This window comes from Arvicola amphibius, chromosome 11, assembly GCF_903992535.2.
Source record: "Arvicola amphibius chromosome 11, mArvAmp1.2, whole genome shotgun sequence".
Classification (NCBI taxonomy): domain Eukaryota; kingdom Metazoa; phylum Chordata; class Mammalia; order Rodentia; family Cricetidae; genus Arvicola; species Arvicola amphibius.
Window position 1 is genome coordinate 23,030,167 of NC_052057.2, and position 24,248 is coordinate 23,054,414.

The 24,248-nt window shown below is 45.1% G+C and overlaps 1 protein-coding gene across 7 annotated transcripts in view; it reads right to left on the reverse strand.

Annotated features, from left to right (window-relative positions):
* Nucleotides 1–24,248, reverse strand: part of Dclk1 (doublecortin like kinase 1) — a 279,460-nt gene that overhangs the window by 116,947 nt on the left and 138,265 nt on the right. The window lies entirely within an intron of this gene.

Here is a 24,248-nt window from a genome sequence, read left to right on the forward strand (position 1 = left end):
TGTGCTGTCTGCATGTGTATATTTTTATCTTATGTATCTAGGTGTGCTGTCTGCATGTGTGTATTTTTGTCTGATGTATATAGGTGTGTGGTCTGCATGTATGTCTGTATACCAAGTGTGTGCCTGATATTTCTGAAGGTCAGAAGAGGGCATTGGATTCTCTGGAACTGAGTTACAGACAACTAGGAAATGCCACGTGATTGTGAAAATTGATTCAAATCTGGGTCCTCTGGAAGAGTAGCAAGATGTTGTTAACCACTGAGCCACCTCTCCAGCCCCTACTCCATCCCAAACCATCTTGTTCATCAAATCAAGTAGTAGAAAATGTTGGACTAAGAACAATGAACAAAGGATGTGGATTTTGCTAATTCTGAACTAGCTTAGACAATAGATGCTCTCTGTGTTCTGCCCTTTCTTATGGCGCCATCGTATGTAGGGATATGATTTAGGTAATCAACTCCTATTGTTGTATTCTAATTTTCTTACAATGTGGTGCCAATGAGACAGGATACAGATGTTCAGACTGTCATGAACAAAAACCATAAAGCTTTCGTTTTCCTTTTTGACAACAACAATATGTCTCTAAAAAGTATCAGGAAGTAGAAAACATGGTCTCAGAAGTTTCTCTGTCTCTATCGCAAGCCTAGGACTCGTGAGCTGCTCTGAGCATCGGATAAACAGACCGACATTGCATCAGGCCCAACACTTCCAATATAGTGGGTATCAGCTATTTTATGGTCCAGAGGAAGAAATAAGGCTGAACAACGAGAAGACAGCTTTCAGAGGCTGACTAAGGTTGCCTGTGTCTCATGACTGGCCTCACAGGAGGGGCCCTGGCTGTGTTCCAGGACTATAGCAGGAGCCCCTTTATGGTAGATACACGCCATAACGCAGAGGATGTCCAAGACCATATATAGTATACATGCCAGGTTTCTTTTTCTTATACACACCTACCTACAATGAAGTTTAATTTATCACTTAGATTTCGTAGGGGATTAATAATAACCAATAATAAAATATAATAATCATAAAAACACACCATACTTAAATTGTCAGCAAAACTGCTTTTGCTTTTGGAGTCACTTTAACATAAAATAAACCTATCTGAACAGCACCACCTCGGTACAACTGCTTGAATGAAAGCACGGCAGCTACAGAGAGGGCCAGCACCGTCTACAGAGTGGGCCAGCACCGTCTACAGAGTGGGCCAGCACCGTCTACAGAGTGGGCCAGCACCGTCTACAGAGAGGGCCAGCACCATCTAGAGAGTGGGCCAGCACCGTCTACAGAGTGGGCCAGCACCGTCTACAGAGTGGGCCAGCACCGTTTAGAGAGTGGGCCAGCACCATCTACAGAGTGGGCCAGCACCGTCTACAGAGTGGGCCAGCACCGTCTACAGAGAGGGCCAACACCGTCTACAGAGAGGGCCAGCACCGTCTACAGAGTGGGCCAGCACCATCGACAGAATGGGCCAGCACCATCGACAGAGTGGGCCAGCACCGTCTACAGAGTGGGCCAGCACCGTCTACAGAGAGGGCCAGCACCGTCTACAGAGAGGGCCAGCACCGTCTACAGAGAGGGCCAGCACCGTCTACAGAGTGGGCCAGCACCGTCTACAGAGAGGGCCAGCACTGTCTACAGAGAGGACCAGCACCGTCTACAGAGAGGACCAGCACCGTCTACAGAGAGGGCCAGCACCGTCTACAGAGTGTGCCAGCACCATCTACAGAGAGGGCCAGCACCATCTGCAGAGTGGGCCAGCACTGTCTACTCAGTGGTAATAATGACCAAGCTGACCCCTGATGCAGGCTGTCACAAGATTTCATCAGAAAATACAGGAATGATGAGTTTGTTACTTATTTAATATTTTTAGACATGACTGACTATGGGTACCTGATATTACAAAAAGAAAAGAAAAGAGGGAGGGGGAAGAGAAAAAGGAAGGATAAAGGAAGGAAGGAAAAGACAGATAAACTGATTTATTAAAGCTCCCATTCAAATACATGGACCCAGGTACACAAAGAGACACAAAATAAATATACACATATTCTCTCTCTCCCTCCCTCACTTCCTCTCTCCTTCCTCCAGTCCCTCCCCCCCCTCTCTCTCACACACACATACACACACATGTTCTCTCATAAACCCCCCCCCCCATTTTAAAGGTGTGGTCCTGGAACAGGCCTTCTGGGATACCAGCTCCCGGCTACATGTTCACTCAGCCTCGGTCAGCTCTCTGTGTTTCTGAAGCAGGATGGTCCTCACTGCTAGGGTACTGGACGGGGTTTCCTAGTGTGTATGTCATGAGGTGACCCTGGCATGTGGCAAGCCCTTGATAAATCCTGGCCCTGCATTGCTCGTGTTCTATTTTTTTTCTACCAAGCCAAAGGGAGTTATTTTTACCAATGGCTTCACAGGGAGTTATCCATCAGGGTTTTAAAAATGCCAAATGTGGGGAAGGAAGTAAGCTTAGGCAGATTTACAGGGCAAGTAGGCATCTGGAGTCAGAAAGGGTTCTTTACGTTACTAGGCTGAGTAAAGGGGAAAAAAAGGAAAGAAAAATCACCTCAGAGTTTTATTATACCTTAAAAAAAAACAAAATCTCCCAAGTGTGAGCTGGCAATTTCCACAAGAAGCAAGCTTGGCCTTACTTCACCACAGCTCCACGCCCTCTGCTCTCATTGCTGCCCTGCACCCGCCCCCCAACATACACAACTGTGTTTCCTCTGCAGGGCACAGATGTCTACACCTCATGCTTCTCACAGGCTGCTAGAATTATAAACCCAAGCACGCATTCCCTCAGCTCCTCCGACAGAGCTTCATTAACCCTGGAAACCACACAGGGGAGACAGCTCCCTGCAGCCCCTTCTCCATAACCCACTTCCCGGGAAATCCATCCGCCTTGGGTGCCAGCAGCCATGTGCTAACAACTGAACATGGCTCTCAGAGACAGAGAAGACATGGCTGCGTTCCTAAGAATCATTCTCAGACTGGACTCGTGGTAGAAGAAGATAAAAGACCAGTGAAGACTAAGGAATTTGATAAAAACAGGGATGAATCTTACATTCATTCTTGTATTGAGTCAGAGAACATTGTGCCTAATAGAAAAGAAAGAAAATTATTTTCCTTCTGCGTTGCAAATAGGAAAGGGCATCACATATTTTCTTCCCTTAAAACAGAGAGTTCCATAAAACAGGGCTTGTTTCTGAGCAGCCAATTCCCTTCCAAAGCCCACCGGCCTGTTTCAGATTTAAGAGGGAACCAGCACCGTACCTACTCCTGGGGCCACTGCGGCACGGCTCTACTGATGCAGAATGGAAACAAAGCATTAATGTGACAGCCAGCCTGCATATGGGGGACAGCTCAGAAACTGTGTAAATGGGAAGTGGGAACTAAAGGAGATAGAAGAAAGGTGTGTCTACGCTACACAAAAATGCTGCCTCATGCAATTTGTCATTCCTACATGAGAAGATGTGATTCAAAACTGGCTGATAGAAGGATGTGAGAATAGATGGAATTTTTAAAAAACTCTGAAAAATTATCAGAGGCTTCAGACCCTAGGTCTGTGGAGACTGCTCCGCTTCGTACCAATTCCCTTTCTCTGAAATGGACTCTTGTGCCCAGAAGAAGGTAGCATAGGCTCTGAAATGGCCCCGCCTCTCTAAGGATGGCAGCCCAGCCCTGTGGGGGACATATGCGACACTCAGCTGTCCTGCCTTGGAGAGAAGGTGGCTGGAATCTGTGAGATTTCCCCCTGGTGTCTGAGCTACTCCTAGGCATGGGCTATGCCAGAAGGGTCACGTGACTTTTGCCTCTACCCAGTGTGTCAGTCTTTATGAATTATGGTGGGGTGGAACACGGTAACCAAGGGTAATGGTGTCTCTGGCTCCACAACCTTCTCTGCTTAAACTGCCCTGTGTGTTTGAAGCTGGGCTTCTTCTGGGAAATGCGGCTTGTGGAGAACGACTCTCACGGGATCATACACTTGCACGCTCGGTCCCTAGTTGGTGAACTCGTTGAGAATCATTAGAGAATTAGGAGGTCTGGCCTTGCTGGAGGAAGTGTGTTACTGGGGGTGACTTTCCAAAGACCTATGCCAGGCCCAGTCTCTCTTTCTGTCCATCTCTCCTTAATTAGTGACTCATGGGGAGGGCCCAGCCCACTGTGGGTGGAGCCACCCCTGGGCTGGTGGTCCTGGGTTGAGCAAGCCATGAGGAGCAAGCCAGTAAGCAGCACCCTTCCATGGCCTCTGCATCATGAGCTCCCACCTCCAGGTTCCTGCCCTATCTGTGTTCCTGCCTTGGCTTCCCCGAGTGAAGTACAGTTCAGCATATGTAAACCAAATAAACCCTTTCCCCCTAAGGTGCCTTGGGTTATAGTACTTCATCACAGCAATATTGAACTTAACTGAAATATATCCCTTTTCTAATAGGTCCAAATCAAAAATTATACACACACACACACACACACACATGTCCCCATAGGCACAGCTGGACTCACAGTTTCTCAGCTTTAAACCACTGCGGCTGTGCACTCACGCAAATATTCTGCTTTTCATTAGAAGCACAGCACCAGTGAGTTCCTGAGCCATGGCTGAGCTATGAGGACTGGTAGGTTGGGGGATTCACTAAATTTTCTACTTATAGCATTTTTAATATGTATGAGTTTTATTGGATGTGATTCCGTCATGAGTTGATGAGACTCCATGAATACAAATATTACATATATGACTGAACAGCTATCTGTCTCTACCTCAGAACATGCTCACGGGAGCATAATCAGGTTCAGGACATGCTGTCCCAAAACATCACAACCCCTTAGAAGTCAAGGGGGTGAGCAGTGATGTGTGACACCTCCCTTCTTCCCTCAGGAGCCCCAACTCCTAGAAAGGATTTCTGAATTTTCTGTGAAGCATGTTATAAGTCCTCATGTAAGAAATGTGCCCCTATTCCTGAAGGAAGAAAAGGCCCCTACTTCTGAAAACAAGGAATGACGGGAAGAAGATGCAGAAAGAGAATTACTAAGCTTCCTCAGCCAGCTCATTCCCTTGCTGTGTTCTTCCGCGACTGTCTGCTCTTCATCAAACCTGGCTTAAGTACACACAGGTGAACCAAGTCAGGTGGTGCAGGCATAAGTCCAGCTCCAAGGGAGACCTCGGCAAGAGGAATTCATGTTTCAAGGCAGCCTAAGCAATGTAGTGAGACCCTTTGTCAAATGACAGAGTCCTTGCTTAGCCTGGATGAGGGCCTAGGATCAATAGAGTACAATAAATAAATAAATAAATAACCCAAAACAAAACAACAGCAGCAACAATAAAAAAGCAAATTAATTTACAATAAGGCTTTACTGGTTAGGTTAGTTAGGGTTTCTGTTGCTGTGTTAAACACAGTGACCAAAAGCAGCTTGGGGAGGAAAGGGTTTTCTTCGTCTTAAGAGTTCACAATTCACACTCCATCACTAAGCGAAGTCAGGGCAAAGCTCAGCACAGAAATCTGGAGGCAGGAACTGAAGCAGAAGTCATGGAGAAACGCTGCTTCCATGGTTTTCCCAGTCTGCTTTCGTGTACAGCCAAGCACCACCTGCCCAAGCATGGCAGCACCGCCCTGCCATGGGTGTTTTCTCCCACATCAATCATTAATCAAGAAAATGCACTACTGACTTGCCTAGGGACCGCTGAGTGGGAATGTTTTCCGCTGAAACTCCTCTTCCCAGATAACTCCAATTTGTGTCAAGAACCTAGCTAGCGTGAAGGTCTGTTTATTTGGATCTTCAATTCATTTTAAAGGCTCCCCAATAAACCCAGACCTCAGGTGAAGCCATGTGATGTGGGAGAGTCTTCTGTTTGAGTTGATTTCATTGGCTAATAAAGAAACTGCCTGGCCCATTTGATAGACCGCCCCTTAGGTGGGTGGAGTAGACAGAACAGGAAGAGGAAGTGAGGTAGAAGGATCAGTCAATTGCCACGCCTCTCCTAAGTGAGGCAGACCGCCATGCCTCTCCTCAGGGAGACAGACGCGATGAACCTCCAGCCGAAGATGGACGTAAGCTAGAAACTTCCCGGTAAGACACCACTTCGTGGTGGTACACAGATTATTAGATATGGGTTAATCAAGAAGTGAGTAAGAGGCTGAAAATAATGGGCCAGGCAGTATTTAAAAGAATACAATTTGTGTGTTGTTATTTCGGGTGTAAAGCTAACCATGCGCGAGCCGGGCAGGACGAAAAGCAGCCCTGCCCGCAGCCCCTCACTACAGCCATGTATTTGTGTTTTCCTTCTTAGCCTGTCTTTTATTATAGGGGGCCTCTTCTGTAGAGTGAGCGTGGTGGGGGAAGCTTCTCTTCTCCTGTGCAATTGCACATAAATAAAACCACCGCATGGCATGGAGGCTGGGCTGGGACTGTTTGGTCATCTTTTGGTGTTGCTGCTAGGGCCCTGAACCTATATTTCTGGTAGTCAGGATACTGGTCAGGTTGTTCCCAGATCCACAGTATACCACCCTTCCCCAGAAGCTTTCCGACAATCCTGACAGGGACTTACAAGGTGGGTGGAAGACACAGCTTTGGGGGAAACAAAGCAAAACAGAAAGCAACTGGGCTTGGACAGACCCAGTGTTTTTCTTGTCAAAAAGAAATCGACCACTTGTAAGCTGGATATCGACTCAGTTTGCATCCCAGCTGCCTGACCCCCACCTATATGCTTGCAGTGCCATGGTAACATGGTGTTTCTTCAACCACTAGTTATCCTGAGAAGGCGTTAAGGAGAGATCAGTGCCTCTCTGGAGGCATTCTCCAGCTGCCCGAGGTTGTGCTGTTGGCCCAACACCCATATTGGATTCGGAATTCAGGGAGACTTCAGAGGGTGAAGCAGACATGGTGAGAGGAAAAAGCTCACACTTTAAAGCCAGATGTGGAGAGAAAGCAGAGACCGTATTCAACCCCTGCCAGCCAGCCATATTCTCTTTTCTACCACCATCAAATATGTGCTTAGTTTATAAAAGGCTTATTACGACATAGACCATTTCAAGTGGCAAAATAATTAACCTATCCCAGATATTTCCACATTAACTAATGTACAATGTCTTTATTCTTCTTTTGAAAATGCATTAAATAATAATCTTGAAATAAAGATTATTATTTATTTATCCTTAAAGAACCAAGTTACAATTTATCAATAGTATCAAAGGCCCCTATATGGTGGATCATACCTTATAATTCAGCACTCTCAAGGTAGAGTCAAGATGATCAAGAATTTGTGGCCACTGAAGAATCTGTAACAAGTTACTATCTCAAGAAATCGAAACATTAAAGCTAAGGGAAAAAAAAGCATCATGGTTTGCAATAAAAGGAATCTGTGGGTATTACAGGTAACAGCCGGAAGACACTCCATCCAAGATATTGAATAGACTCAAACCTAAAATTTGGAGGACTAAGCAGTTATATGGTAAGGGTTTTCAAGTTTATGCAATAGAGGATAGCATTCCAAATGGAAACACAAAGCCATCAATTTCCCAATGTCCTTGTAATGGCTTTCAATAGACCCCACTCTTCTGCCACAGAAAAGCCAGAGTGGGTTCTAACTCCATCCCTGGTACTGTAGGACTAATATCTTGATGCTAGGACTTCCTGTCTGAGTTTAAGCCTTCAATTTGATGAGCATACATTTGTTTGGTAATCTTGATGTGTTAGACACTGAAGACAGAGCACCAAACGAGACATGACAGTAGTCTAAAACCAGCCAGACCACCGTTCTGAGTCTGTGACTGAAACTATAAAATCAGTATTGACAACGAGCAGCACGAGGCCCCTCACAGGCAGCTGTGAGGCTTTGTGAGGAAATCCACATTCTAAATTGGCGCTAACCTAAACTGCCACACAGTCTCACATTCTTCTAACTTATCAAGGAGGAGAGAAACATGCCTCATGGGGACTACAGAGATGATTCAGTTGTTAAGAGCACTGACTGCTCTTAGAGAAAACCAGGGTTCAGTCCTCAGCACCCTCATGGGATCTTACAGTTGCAGGGGACCTTGTGTCCTGTTCTGGCATCTGGGGACCCTGCATGCATGTCATAAACTCATTCAAGCACACCCGCATACACATAAAAATAGTAAAAACAAAAAATATACTTCAAAAGTGCATTATTTCTTCTCAGTTATACCCTTCCTTTGTTCTGGAAAGACTACTGGAGGCACACAGGATTTAAGGGAGGGAGGGATGGTACTGATTCTAGAATCTTCAGCATCCCATGCAATTAAAATCCCTCAATCCAGCAACTCAACTCTTTCCTAAGTAGGTGATTGCTTCTTCAAATCTTACTCAGAACCAAAATGCATGGACAGATGCCTCTTGGTTGCTCTGATGGAAAGGGCTGGTCTTCTGATCGTAGACTCTGAGGCTTGTATTGGAACCATAGGGAAGTCCAAGTCATTTTGAAAATCTCTCCACATCTACGGTTGAGTGACACACACTAGACTTCCATCTTGATTCCACTAGAGCTCCTTCTTCAAACCTTGCTTTCCTGTTCTGTGTAATGGGGCTAATAGCTGTAGCATTCCACTGGGTGCTGTGGGAACTTCATAACTTCACCCATAGGAAGTTCTTAGCATACAGCCTGGAAGGTACAGAACTAACTCACTAATTAGTATCAATATTTTTTCCACTTCAGATTCACCCATATGTGCGATAGGCATACCAACTTTCAGAAATCATTTTATTACACATCCTTGCTCTGCTTCAAGCTTTATACCACATTTTTGTTATAGCACAAGCTATAACATGCCTTGTTGCTGTTTTATTCCATGTAAACGACACATCACTTATCCTAAATGGAGGCATGACTGCAGGTATGTGTATGGACGGACATCTCTCTGTGCCTGCAGCTGTAATTGCATCGATACAGATGTCATCAAGCTCCACTGCCCCAACATCCTCATCTGTCATTCCACCAACCTGCTCTCACATGCCTAGGCTTAGATCAAGCAGCTACGTAAAGAGCATGGGACAAAGACTAACTACACGGAGGGTACGAGAATATGTGTGTTGGTATAATTTTTGTCAAAATAAGCTAGAGCTGTCTGAGAAGAGGAAACCTCAATTGAGATAACCCCCCCCCATCAGATTGCCCTTTAGGCATAAGTATGAATTATTTTCTTGATTAATGATAGATGTGGGAGGGCCCAACCAACTATGCGTGGTGCCATTGCTAGACAGTTGGTCCTGGCTTGTATAAGAAAGCAGGCTAGGAAAGGAATGGGGAGCAAGCCAGTAAGCAGCATTCCTCCGTAGTCTCTGCTTCAGTTTCTACCCCCACATGTCTTCTCTGACTTTCCTCGGGGATGGGCTATAATCTGTAATGTGAAATAAACCCTCTATCACTACAGCAGAGACCCAACTAAGACAATCTTTAGGTATGACAGGCAAAATGCCCGACAGGAGACAATACCCACAACCCTAAGGAGTGTGTGCCATGACTACAGCATGAGTAGCAAGAACAAACATATCGGTCAACAGAAAAGGCTGGTGGTGTTTCTGAAGAAGGAGGCTTGAAGTGGGAGGGGAAAGGTCTATAATCCAGGAGAATGCTGCATGGAGATCATGGAGGAAACCTGTGGCCATAACAGAAAGGGTCATCAGAGACAAGACTGAGTTCAGTGAGAGAAATACCAACTCACTACACTCTAGTCCAGTTTAGAAAGAACTGGGTCAGGAGAATCAGGAGGAGGGACATCGGGACATCTGCTCTGGGGGCTCTCTGCCCATTACCCACATCCACACAAAGCTGGCTGCATCTTGCTCCCACTTGTTCCTCCTCCCACCTGTTCCTCCTCCTACCAGTTCCTCTTTCCCCTGCTCCTCCTCCCTCTGCTCCTCTTCCCCCTGCTTCTTCTCCTCCTGCTCCTCTTCCCCCTGCTCTTCCTCCCCCATCCTCCTTCCCTGCTTGCCCTCCCACCTGGTCATCATCCCACCTGCTCCTCCTCCCCACTGCTCCTCCTCCTGTTCCTCTTCCCCCTGCTCTTCCTCCCCTGCTCCTCCTTCCACTTGTTCCTCATCCCACCTGCTCATCCTTCCCCTGCTCCTCCTCCCATGGGGTCCTGTCACAGTGCATCAGTACCATCCAATTAGAGCCAAGCAAGGAGACTGCGCATCTACCTGTCATCCCTCAGTCATTGCTACTGGCACATGCCACATTCAGTAAGTCACCATGGCAGCTAACTGCTTGCAAATGTTTCACATCTGTTCACCATTGTCTGTTCCTGCAGCCTGTTACTCAAGGCATGCTACCAGCACCTCTATGACTATCTCAACTGCCACCTTCCCCACCACTTGGGTGCCTCCAGCCCACTCTTAGCCCTGTCTTCAAAGAGATTTTTCAAAAACTGCACATGGGATCACGTCATATGATCTTATCCCCAGGATGCTCCAAGTCCTTGCAGTGACTTGTCACAGTAGGTCCCCAACCTCTTCTCTTGGTGCCTTTCTTCTTCCTTCCATTCTAGCCACATGGGGTTTCTTTCAGTTCATTCACGGTCTCGTATCCAAACATGTGTTATTCTCACTAACATCACCTTTCTCTCATCCCACATCCGTCTTAACACCATGCCATGCCCAACGTCACACACCCACCTAGTTATCCTGTCCCACCTCGGTGGCCTGGTTAACACCTCCTGTTCTTGGAGGTTTTCTGCTTATAGTCGGCTGCCTGTGAGAAGCCTTTCCTAAATGCACACCCTCAAGCCACACGGCATGGTCTCCTGACCTCCGGTACTTCCTTTTTCACGACACAGACCCTTGCTGTCACTCATTGCTTGCATCTCACACTAGATCTGACAGGCCACCAGGCAAGGACCTTGACCGCATCATGGGACTGATAACTGTGAAAAGGGACAGGAGTGACTGTGCCATCCCAGCATCTGAGAGGAAATGGCATCAAAGACACAGCACATAGCTGCACTAGAAACATATTTTAAATTTTAAGTAAAATGGATAGAGATATACAGGAGTCATCCCCTCTATCCTGAATGCTCCCTGTACCCTTGATTAAGATGACTTCTGCACAACCAAAAAAGTTTACCAAAGCCAGCAACCCTGCTCTGCCCTTCAAACACACAGAACTAGGGGTTTTTGTTTTTGAAGTTATGACTTGTGCTGAATCATATTTTAGTTTCAAAACTTTCCCCTTAAGTATGAAAAAAATGCCTGGAAGAATGAACCACATCTTACAACATAAATAGTAGGCACTGTAATTTCGCAGCCTTGGACACAGTGGCTATTTCTCTGCTGATTTAACATTGCTGGATATTTCTCAGGCTGATGACAACTTGTTTCAGGTCACTACTGCCTGTCACCTCCATCCACCTATGGACACCGTTAAGAAAGGGTTGTATCACCTACCCCAGGACCCAGCAATTCCACTATTGGGAATCTACCCAAGAGATGCCCAATCATACAACAAAAGCATATGCTCATCTATGTTCATAGCAGCATTATTTGTAATAGCCAGATCCTGGAGACAGCCTAGATGCCCTTCAGTGGAAGAATGGATGAAGAAACTGTGGAATATATACATGCTAGAATACTACTCAGCGGTAAAAAACAATGACATCTTGAATTTTGCAGGCAAATGGATGGAAATAGAAAACACTATTCTGAGTGAGGTAACCCAGACCCATAAAGATGAACATGGGATGTACTCACTCATATTCAGTTTCTAGCCATAATTAAAGGACATCGAGCCTATAAATTTGGGATCCTTGAGAAGATAATAAGAAGGTGAACTCCCAAAAAAAGATATAGTAATCCTCCTGGATATTGGAAGTAGACATGATCGCCAGGCAAAATTGGGAACTTGAGGGTTGGGCAAGACTGGGCCAAGGGAAGATGGGGAGAGAAAAGTGTGAAGGGGAGAGCGGGGGGAGCTCGGAGGAATGGGGTGCTTGGGATATAGGAAGGGTGGATATGAGAGCAGGGAAGCATATATCTTAATTTAAGGAGCTACCTGAGGGTTGTCAAGAGACTTGACCCTAGAGGGGTTCCCAGGTTTCCAGGGAGACGCCCCCAGTTAGTTCCTTGGGCAGCTGAGGAGAGGGAGCCTGAAAAGGCCAGTTCCTATAGCCATACTGATGGATTTCTTGCATATCACCATAGAACCTCCACCTGACGATAGACGAAGAAAATGACAGAGCCCCACCTTGGAGCACCGGACTGAGCTCCCAAGGTCCTGATGAGGAGCAGAAGGAGAGAGAACATGAGAAAGAAAGTCAGGACCGTGAGGGAACCTCCAGCTGGCGACAGATGGGGAAGGTGACTGAGCCCCACATTGGAGCACTGGACTGAGCTCCCAAGGTCCCGATGAGGAGCAGAAGGAGCGAGAACATGAGGGAGAAAGTCAGGAACGAGAGGGGTGCGTTCACTCATGGAAACGGTGGGACAGAACTAATGGGAGATCACCAACTCCAGTTGGAATGGGACTGATGGATCATGCGACCAAACCCGGCTCTCTGACTGTGGCCAACAGCGGAGGCTGACTGAGAAGCAAAGGACAATGGCGCTGGGCTCTGATTGTTCTTCATGGACGGGCTCTGTGGGAGCCTTCTCAGCTTGGTCGATCACCTTCCTGGACCTGGGGGGAGTTGGGAGGACCTTGGTCTTAGCATAGAGTGGGGAACCCTGATGGCTCCTTGGCCTTGAGAGGGAGGGAGGGGAGGTATGGGTGGAGGGGAGGGGAGGGAAGGGGGAGAAGGAGGGGAGGGAAGGGGGAGGAGGAGGGGAGGGAGGGGGGAGGAGGAGGGAAAGAGATGGAAATTTTTAAATATATAAAAAAATAAACCATGAGAAAAAAAAAAAAAAGAAAGGGTTGTATCACCCACACAGTACCAAGCTCAGGGCAGAGCATGCAGCTAGAGGCGACTAAATACTGACTGGCCATCGGAAAGATACAGAAGCATGGACGAGCTGGGGGCCAGATCTTGGCTTTGAATCTGTTTCTTCAGCTGTGTGACCAAACTAAAAACCTTCATCCATATGCAAGGTGGCCATGAGGACCATCAGAAGCAACACACAAAGAGTCACTTTTCAAAGGATAAAGAACCCAACTGCATACTTCCCTTCCTTCAGATGTGCTGGGATTTCAGTGGTGGATGTGAATAAGGGAAGTCAGGATGCTGATACTGACTTGTTCAGCGTGATTGGAGGACTCTGCCAAATGCCTTGTGTGTGTATGTGTGTGTGTCTTTCTGTGTGTCTGTCTGTGTGTTTGTGTGACTGTGTGTAACTGTATATGTGTGTCTTTGTGTCTGTGTGTCTATGTCTCTGTGTGTATCTGTCTGTTTGTGTGACTGTATGTCTGTTTGTGTGTATCTTGTGTGTCTGTCTGTGTGTGTGTGTTTCCAGTCCCCATGATAACACTAATGAAGAAATGAGCTTGCAACTACTAGATACTTCAACAAAGTCACACAATGTCAAGTAGGCAAACCCTATTAGAGTAAAACATCAAGCTGATCGCCATCACAGGGAACCTCAAAACTCATTTTGTTACCACTGTTTGTTGCTGCTTTCCTTTGACTAAGATTTGTTGATCACTTAATTTTCTAGGCACAACTTTGGGTTCTTGAAGCATGATAACTAAAATATGAGCTCTGACACACAGCATACAGTCTGATGAAAGAGATATTTAGATAAATATGTCCTATAAAATGCCATGCATCTAATAAAACCAGAGTGCAAGGCTGAGAAACGAATAAGACAGGAAACACTGGGAGGGTAAGGGATTAGGAATGAAGACAAGGAAGATGATAAAGGTGACAGCTTAAATGACACTTGCTGTACTAATTCTTCACATTTATCAATTCATTACTTTAGTATGCGAATAACTTGTCACTCTGTGTTCCTATTGAACATCCAGTTGATGCCACTGTGTGCTTGGGACGCTGGACTGAGTTAAAGGACTAGCTAGTTCAACTTTCACAATAATTCACTGGGGATGCTTTCACTGTCCTTGTTTTTTAGTGAAGGAGGGCTAGAGATGTAAGTCGGTGCACAGTACTCGCCTCGCATGCAAGAGGCCCTCGGTTCAATCCCAACACTGCAGAAACAGCAAAGAATAATGCAAAGAGCCAATGAAACACTTGGTTCTTTGACAAAATGAACAAGATCAACAAAGCCTTAGCTATCCAAGTAGAAGAAAGAGGGAAGACTAAATTAATATCCTTAGAGAGGAAAAAGGACACAGCACAACAGATGCCATGAGGTTCAGGACATTATGGTATACTTTGAAAATTAATATAGAAAAAGTTAAAACCCTAGATAAAATAGATATGTTTCTGGACATATATTGTCTACAAAACAGATGTTTCTGAACATACATTATCTACAAAATGAAGCCAAAAGAATACAAACAATTTAAATATACTTAAAAAGAGCAATGTGATTGAAATATTAAAAAAAGAAGATTACCTCCCTCCAACTAAAAAAGTTCAGGGCATGATTTCATCAACAGCCAGCAAGAAAAAAAATGGCTTGATGAGTTAAAAAAAAATGAAGACACAAAGCTGGGTAGGTACAAAAGGGATGCAGATCTTGGAGGAGTTGGGGAAGGGGTAAATATGATCAAAATACAATCTATAGAATTCTCAGAGAATTAATAAAAGTAATTTTAAAAGAAAAGCCTAATAACAAATGCTGGAGATGATGGGGGCAAGGTAGGAACCCTTATGGTGCAGAACGGAATGTAGATTAGTTCAGCCACTTTTGAAATCAGTCCGATGATTCCTCAAAAAAATTAAGCATAGAACAGCCATGGGATTTAGCTGTGTCACTCCAGTGAGCAGACAACAGAGACATCGGCACATCCATGTTTATTGCAGCAATATTTACAATATTCAAGTTATGGGATTCGCCTAAGTGTCTATCAAAAGATGAAGAGATAAAAAAAAAACGTGATACACACACAGGGGCTTTATTCAACTCTAAAGAGGAACGACACAATGTCTAATGCCACTTTGCAGGAAAATGGGTGGAGCTAGAAACATTAAAATAGACTAGACCTGGAAAGACAAGTGCAGTTTTCTACACACACACACACACACACACACACACACGAGACAGAAAGTACAAGTGTGACTATATGGGAGAAGGCAGAGAGAAAGGGGAGGAGCTAAGAAATGTGACGATATAACCTAGTGAATGTGGCCGAAGTACATTATATGCTTGAATGAAAATGTCTTCGTGAAACCCATCACTAAGTACCATGATTATACGCCGATAAAGACGAAAAGGATAAAAACACAAAATAAATAAATGGAAGAGAGGGAAGCTGTGTCCCAGGACACAGACTCTGCTGCTGAGGGTCAACTGTGGAGCAGCTTGGTCTGCTCTGTCGCTGGTCCCTGTAGCTCCTTGAGTCAGTTGGGTGCTTATGTAAACCTGGGTGCTGTGGGTGAGAAAGAGTTGTACAGGGGCAATATTCTCCTTATGCTTTCTGGCCGCGGGAACTCAAGCCAGTCTGCTCCTGCCTCCTGCATTGCCTCTAGGATGAACCCCAAACAAATCCTTCCTCTGCCCGAGGCCATTAATGTCAGGTGTCTGTCACAGAGGAGAAAGCCAATAGACTGACTCATGTTACAGGCCCCCCACTTCCCGCTGCGATCATTTCTTTCCTCGGGTTATGTCTTTCACTGAATCAATTCTGTGATGGTCACAATTATTTTTTTTTCCTGTTGTAGCCTCAGTGCTTATAACATGGTTCACGCATAAAGCACAAGTCTCTGGCAAACTCTAGAGAAAAGTTTTTGGTTTGCAATGTATCACACTCCAGATCAGCAGTTCTCAACCTTGAGGTCGTGATCCTTTGAGTGGGGGATGCCTAAAACCATCTGGAAACACAGGTATTTGCACTATGATTCATAACAGTAGAATTATGGTTATGAAGTAACAGTGAAAATAATTTCATGGTTGGGGCCCCCATAACATTAAAGGGTCGCAGCATTAGGAAGGTCGAGAACCACTGCTCTAGATGAAAACCCGGGCCATCAGGAACCTTGCAATTTCATCAGAAAAATAATTCAGTAGAATGAGGTCAGTTACACTAAACGCGCACTAAGCATGCGCAGAAAAAACACATCTAACAAACTCAGGCTTGGGCCTCAGGCTTTTGTATAGGGCACAAGTCTCTGGAAAGCCACTTCCTGGGCACTTCAGCTCCCCTCCCTCTGGTTTTCTGCTCAATGTCTGTACCCCACTACGCACATTACCTGTGCAAAGGTGCATTTCCCAGATGACACCATTCCCAAAATCGCTATGCAGGAAGTGGAAGATGGCAGCAGCATGTGGCCCCGTCTACCGCATCATAGAGATGGCGTGGGTAGAGAGTAGAGAATAGACTGTTGGCTGACCAACGTTCCAGAGTGTGATTGTGACGCTAGAGAATTCATTTGGCTCCAAACCTCCAGCAATGATGGAGGATGTAAACCGCAGTCTAAAGCGAGCCAGCTACGAAGTTAGGAGTACTGGACACATGAGAAGAGAAACAGTAGACAGACAAAGAGCTGGCCCCGACCTTTGTAGGATAGGGGCTGGAAAGGACAAAGCTGTGTTCCCAAGGGCAGGGCTTCAACAACTCAGAAACCAACCATGAACCCCCAAAGACCTGGGGTCCGAGTTGCTGTACAGCCAGCTGTTAGTGCTTATTTGACGGTGGAGGAAATGAAAAGACTTCCGGCTGCCCCAGCCAGAACTAAGGTACACTGTCAATCCCAGGCTAGCTTGGCAGGGCTGAGTGAACCTCAGACTGGCTGGGTTGGCCTAACTCACGTTTATTACCAGATGGCCAAACGCCCTCTGTTTCGAAGCTTTGGTCCCTTATCAGCAGGCACCAATCCACTTCAGAGGGGCCATAGCGAGTGCTCATATTCAAGGAGCATGATGGCTGAGAACCGCAGAAGTTTCTTTCCATTGCCCCCGTATGTAACTGGCATTGGCAGGTATCCCCAGCCACAGATGGTAATGGAGTTCCACAAGGCTGAAGTGGGACCAACTCGGAAGCTGTGTAATATGAAGGAAACTCAGGCACCGCAGGAACAGCTGGAGGACACCAAGCAGCCTCAGGAGTCAAAGGCAGAAAAATCCTTTCTAGAAAGCCTAATCAAAAATTATAGCCAACATAAGAAGAATCAAGAGAGGCCGAGGAAGGGTTGTGTCCAGGAATATGGTGAGATAGAAAAAAGAAAGAGCGTGGCCTCGGCACACATGAAGCAAACCACAGACCTTCCATCCCAGGATAAGAAGAACCAGACTGACCTCCAGCAGCCACTGCAGGCAGTGACTAGGCAAAGGGCATCACCAGAGAAAAGCCCGAGTGAACAAGAGGTAGAAGAGATACAGCCCAAGTCAGCTCAGGAGAAGACCCTGGCTTGGGACTCGTCATCCAAAGAGAGTGAGTCGAAGATCTACCCTTCCATCAACAGAGAGAACCAGCAGCTATGGAGGAAATTAGAGCAACTTGCTCAAGATTATTACAGAGTGGAAGAGACAAGGAGACAGCTACTGAAACAAAAGCAAGAGCTGAGGTACCAACGATGGGACTCTGTGATCCGCGGGACATCAATAACGCTGGCGGAGCGCGAGCATAAGCAACGATACCCCAGAGAACCTGATGTGCTCAAGATTCCCATGAGTGGTTCCCTATACCCCACGATAAGGGTAAATCTGAATTAATCCCTTCAATACCAGATGCAGTAAGAGTAACAGAGGAAATCGTTTTAGACTTGAGCAAGTAAGACGCGGTACAGCTGCCTCCTGGGAATTATGCATCAACCAACCCTGGGTCGGAAAACCTGGACTCTAGCAAGGAGAGCCCATACGATTGCCCACATTTCTGAAAAAGATTCAGCATTTTTGCTTCCATCTCAAGGGATTAGAGCATTGGCTCTTTGGGGTTGCTGGCCAGTAAAAGGGTGAGGAAGAGTGGGGGCAGTTCATGTGTGATGTTTAGTACTAAGTGAAGCAGACAACTGTTACAGGAACGCATAGAGACATAGGACTCAAGGTCTCAGGACTCCTTAGAGTGCTTACACAGCCTGCTGAGGCCACACTCTGGTCAGGTTCAGAAACAAAAGATTCCCAATGGTCCCTGGAACAGAGTCTCAGACGCAAGCAGCCTCAGTATTGTGTGACTTTCCCTAAGCTGCCTGAAGAGAGTCTGAGTCATTGGGAAGAGGCCAGGGCCTGGTGGGCTGCCCTAGGCTGGAGGAAGTCTGAAGGAGGAGACTTTGGGTCCTGTGGGTGTTGAAATGCTCATGAGAGATCACTGGGGGTAGAGATGCTACAAAACAAATGCCACAGCTGGTGGCACACACATAAAGGACACACGCTGCCTTGGTCCCCTGAGTCACCCGTGAGTCAGCGTCTGCGAGCAGGATGCACAGCCTTGGACTGTATTTTCGAAAAGGGCAGTGCGGTAAACTTCCAGACGTTCTCTGTATTCTCTTCTGCCATCAGTAACAGGAAGAACAATCAACAGCAATAACAATTACACAGAGACCAAACTTTCATATTAATTAAAAGTTTGTAATGTATATCTTGGCCAATTTTTCAATCTCCAGGAGCTATAATTGGCCCCAGTAAGAGATAGCTTCAAGCCAAAGACAACGCAGGGCCTGACTTGCAGATCATAGTTTGTATTCTGGTTTCTCCATGTACAAACACACAGTATGGGAAGGTCACATTATCTCTTTGATACACCATGAGAAAGCTACCTCTATCCCAGACATAGGAACACATGTTACCATGCAACATGCCATATTCAATGTTCAATAAAGGACAATAGCAACAGCAGTAAGAGTATCAAAACATTCATGCTATGTTATTTCTCTCTGCTCTAATTGCTGGAGTCAAAGTGTTAAACATAAGCCTCATTTTCTCTTAACTAATTCTGTGGAAGAATGTCCAGGAAGGAAGAAGAGATTCTTCAAGGATATTCCAAAAAATTCATGGCATTTTGACACTAACACCCCTGAGACAACGAGAGACAAAGGTAGAACAAATGTGTGTGGCCTAACATGACCTCACATGACTGTTTCAGCAAAGGAGAGGGCACTGTGGAACAAGACAGGGCTGAGGAGGTGAGGATGACAGCTGGGGGCATCCACTATTTATTTACGTGTCACAACTGAACTTCCTCTGACCTCTATTTCTCCTCCAAATAGTATCCTTCAGGTCCTCAATATATTCTTAAGCGCCCTTGATATGTGTGGCCCCTTTAATTCAAGACCTCCACATATCCCATATATCTATCTAACCTGCAGATTTGAAGTCTAGAGTCTTACCTAGGTAGCAGGAAAATGTTTTTATTCTTTAATTCCTTCCTTTTCTCTCTCATTCCTTCATTTCTTTCCTTCCTTTCTTATTCTTTCTGGAATAATTGTCTCAGAGAACCCAAGAGGAAATTGCAAATGCCTTGCTAAAAATAAGAGGAGGGAGAAGCCAGGAGGGAGGGGTGTCTCAGTTGGTGATGAACTTTATAAGCCTGAGGACTTAAGTTCACACACCCCCCCCCCCGAACCCATATTAAAAACACCATCTGTAGAAGCCTTACGTCTGCATCTCACCCTGGAGAAGCAGAGGCAGGAGAACCCTTGGGGACCTGCACCTACAAGTATAGCTGAATTGTTGCGTTCTAGGCTCAGTGAGATGCTCCATGAAAAGGTAAGTTGGACAGTCTGTGAAGATTTGTTCTGTCAACTTAACACCATCTAGGGAGTCACAATAGGAAATTATCTGGATCTGATTGGAAATTGTTTTGATTATGCTTATTAAAGTGGGAAGACCTGCCCACTGTGGGTGGTGCCATTGTCTAGGTAGAGGACCCTTAATTGGACAGGAGCAGAGAAAGCAAGTTGCTTTTGGCTGAATGTGGCTAGCGGCTTCAGATTCTTGGTATCTTAACTGTTCTGCTATGACGGACTCTAACCTGGAGCTGTGAGCTAGACCAAACCCTTCTCCCCTAGCTGTGCTTGCTCGAGTGTTTTATGACAACATCAGGAAACAAAACTAAGACAGAAACCAGGGTGATAATAGAGGGGATCTAAGGTAACTTCTGCCCTCCACTGCACATGTACGCACACACATACATATACACACAAGCACATGTATCCACACATACTCAATGATTAAAAAATAATATCAGCCAGTTTTTGTTGCACTGACTGCTCTTGCAAAGGACTCAGGTTTGGTTTCTAGCACCCACAGGGAAGCTTAAAACTATGACTCCAATTCCAATAGATCTGACTCCCTCTTTTGACTTCCACAGATATCAGGCATATGCACATGTGGTGCACTTACGCACATGCAGGCTACACACCCATACACATAAAATGGCAATAAATAAATCTTCCAAAAAACTAACAGCCTTGCAAGATCAAGAGTTCACAATTTGGCTTCATGGTTGAGTTTGGGAGGGTAAATAGACACATGACAGAAAGACAGAGATAGGTAGATAGGTAGATAGATAGATAGATAGATAGATGATAGATAGATAGATAGATAGATATGAATGGATTGATGGATGGATGATAGATAGTAGATAGATGATGGATAGATAGTAGACAGACAGACAGACAGATAGATAGATGATAGACAGACAGACAGACAGATAGATGACAGACAGACAGACAGACAGACAGACAGACAGACAGACAGATAGATAGATAGACAGACAGTAAATAGACACATGATAATCCTTTAGAACTTCAGTGATATTTTACACTGTGTGTGTACATGTCTGTAGGCGTGTACTTTTATTTCCCCCCCTTCTGGAGCTGATTGTGTGTTATTAAGCCCTTGTGAAGAAGGATATTCTGCAGAGACTAAAATACAAACAATGACTCGGTGCTGGATTTACCTGTTGTCAAGGCTGATTCACACTCATTATAGCTGACTAGTCATGGTGACCACACAGCCCATAAGGCCTAGTACTGTCCTGCTCTTTACAGAAAAGTGGTGGTAGCCTCAAACTGAGCTGCTCTTTTTAGAACCATCCATCAGGGCTGAAAAGCTGCTGGCCAATAATTCAGCCGATGTCAAAAAGTGACCAAGTGATGCTATAATACCACTTTTTCTGCTCCAGTTGGTGAATTCATAGACCAAATACCCTGTTGTAGCTTGACTCTCATCCTACTGTCTTTGGAATAAGGACTCGTGAGAATTCTACCGAAACTCCTTGGGCCAGACTTTCTTTTCAGACTGCCAGGTACTTGGGCCACAGAATTGTTATCACTCTGAATAATTCGAACATGCTCTGTTGCTGCTGGCTCCAACCCAAATATGTGCAGCTATAATTAACAGCAATGCACTTAAAAGACAGTTTGAAATGTGCTAATGCTCTCAGCATGTTAGAGCGAAGCCGCAGCCCCACGTGATGTCCTCTCTACTCAACCCACAATGTCTGTCCAAATAGAGAAACACCCCATGGGCACTTAAAAATAATGCTATCAATCAGAATGCTGGAAGGCTGGGTTTTTGTTCTCCTTATTCTTTTTATAGAAGTACTTTTTTGCCAGCACAGTATATTTTCTGCCCCCCTTGGACTAGAACCTAGGTCACCAACATGTCTTTGTTCCATTTTAACACACTATAACATTTGCCTACCCTTTCAAAGTGTGTTTTCATTGACATATGTTACTTTTATCATCATTAAGAACCTTTCTTTACTTTTTTTTGATCACTCATGCCTATTTATTGGAAGATTAGTTCATGTATACGGATTGTAGCATGTCTGTCTTCCTTATTCACTACGCAGAAAATATGCAGACATTAGGTTGCATTCAGTATGCACATATGATCGAAGCTGTGTATTCTGTCCTGCTTGTTTGCTTGAAACTTAAGAACCACCTGCTTCAACTGGCCCTGCGATTCATACTGGAAGCTATGTTGCTGCAGCTAGGAGTAAGATTTGCATGTAAATAACTGTCTCTTGGGTGGGTAGGGAATGCAGTCACCTGTCAGGACCCAGGAGTGCTAGTACCAAGATCCCCATGCACACCTAAAGATATATATATATATATATATATATATATATATATATATATATATATCTTTATATATATATATATATATCTGAAAAATGGCATAGCATGCACATCTCCTTTCATATGCTTCAAATCACCTCCAGATTGCTTATAACACAAAACACAGAGCAAAAACACAGTCACTAGGAATCAAGTATTAGTTAATAAACTATGACAAGGACTCAGTTTATCAGAGACTCAGTTTCCCCCATGGTTCGTTGGGCATGGTGTGGGATAGCTGTATTTGCAAACCTAATCTTAATATCTGGGAGGTCATCAGGAGTCACTTTCTATTCATCAGTGTGACATGAGCTAGAATTTCTGGCCCTTGTCTTTGGGTTGTCATGCAGCACTTCCCTTGCTTCCAGTCTAGGCTTGCTAAACAGGGCTGTCAAACATGGATGGGCTCTTTCTGGAAGCTGTTTGTAAAAATATTATTCATCCTACATCAGTGTTGCCCTCTCTTAGCTGTTCAGATAAATGTTCCTTAAATAGCTCCAAATAAGGACCTAAAGTTTGTAAGCAAGATAACTCTAAGAAATGACATAATATCAAGATTCACATATGCCCAGTCATTGCAGCCTTGTAGGGTGAATTTTGTTCGTAGCTGGTAGAATCTTCATGACAAGACTTTGTGGTTGGCTCTGGGTTTTTACTAGCGGTCATCAGCTCAGAGGGGGTGATTTATCAAAGGCCATCCATCACACCATGGTAGTATCTCTGCCCATCTTAGCACCTTCCTGAGGCCACGGGTCCTCTGATGTGATGTGTGGACTGGCTGAATGACGGAAACAAGCCTGGACTGAAGTCAGAGGCCCAGGCCTCAGCATTAATGCTAACCCGCTAGTTGACTGTGGTAGGCATCAACCCCCTTCTGGAATTTGGCTGCCTCACATGTGAAGTTAAATCAGCCTTAAGGTTCTCCAACAATCAGGAATGCTGTTGAGCAAGAATAGCCAGCTCCCAGGACAGGGATGTCCACGGCTTGGAGTATAGAGCTGTCTACAGCAAACCAAAGGGATGCTGCCCTATTCCCATGTTCATATGGCTCGACATAAGACTCCCTCCATTTGCTCAGGAAGCTAAAATTAACTAACTGTATGCATAAGCTCTTATGCAGAAATCAAGTTTTTGAGACCAGCATGTCAAAGAAGAGTATTTATCTCACCTTGCCTTAGATGCTGGTCCTTCTGTGTAGCCTTGATAGGCCTAGAACTCAATAAGTAGACCAGGCTGACCTTAAATGCATAGAAATGTGCCTGCACCTGTCTCCTGAGTGCTGTGATTAGAGGTATTTGCTGCCACACCCAGCAAGATCCAGCATTTTTAATACACCCATTGCTTTTGCCACATCGAGCTTCCTTCCTGTGAGTGGCTGTCACCATTCCATGACAGAATTGGCATGATTATTTCCCTCAGATCTTGACAGAGCCATGCTATATAATGAAAGAAATAAAACCAATCTTGGCTACTTCAACGATGCTCCCATGCTGTTTGGATTTTCCTAGAAACGATCTCTTTTTCCTTGAACCACGCCTGTGTTGATGCTGATGCAGTGACTTGGGATGGACTGCTCAGAGATTAGTCACGTGACTGGAAGGTTGGATGCTTTGAGCTGCAAGGTTATCAGTCTGATGATCTCTAGGGTGGAAGGCCAGCTAGAAAGTGTGTCCAACCTCATGGTCTTGAGCTAATCAACTATGCTACATAATGAAACCCTATATAAATTTTGACCTCCAAAGCTTTTTGATCTTCCTGGGTAGTAAACACGCAGGGAGAATGTTATATTCTAATTTGAAGAAGAGGCATGAAGTCTTGCGTATGGAATACCCTTGCATATACTTTAAATTGTCTTGGTCTGTGTGTCTTGGGAGTTGACTAGCTCTTATCTGTAGCCTTTAAACATAGTATAGGTAGCAATTCCTGAGCTCTGTGAATACGTAGCATATTATTAACTCTAAGGGCTCTGTAGGGAACTCTTGAATTTGTAGCCTGTGGGTCAGAAATGGGGATCACCATAGTGAGAGAAGTCTTGTTGGAAGTTAGTGCCCTTAACCCTGTGAAGTCTATATGAACTCTGGGCATTTAGCCTTGGAATCACAATGAAGCCTGCCTGCCACCTCGGGGTTTTGCATGGGGACAGGTCAGGCATTCCCACTGTTCACTCCAGAACATTTTTCTCTAGAGACCTTC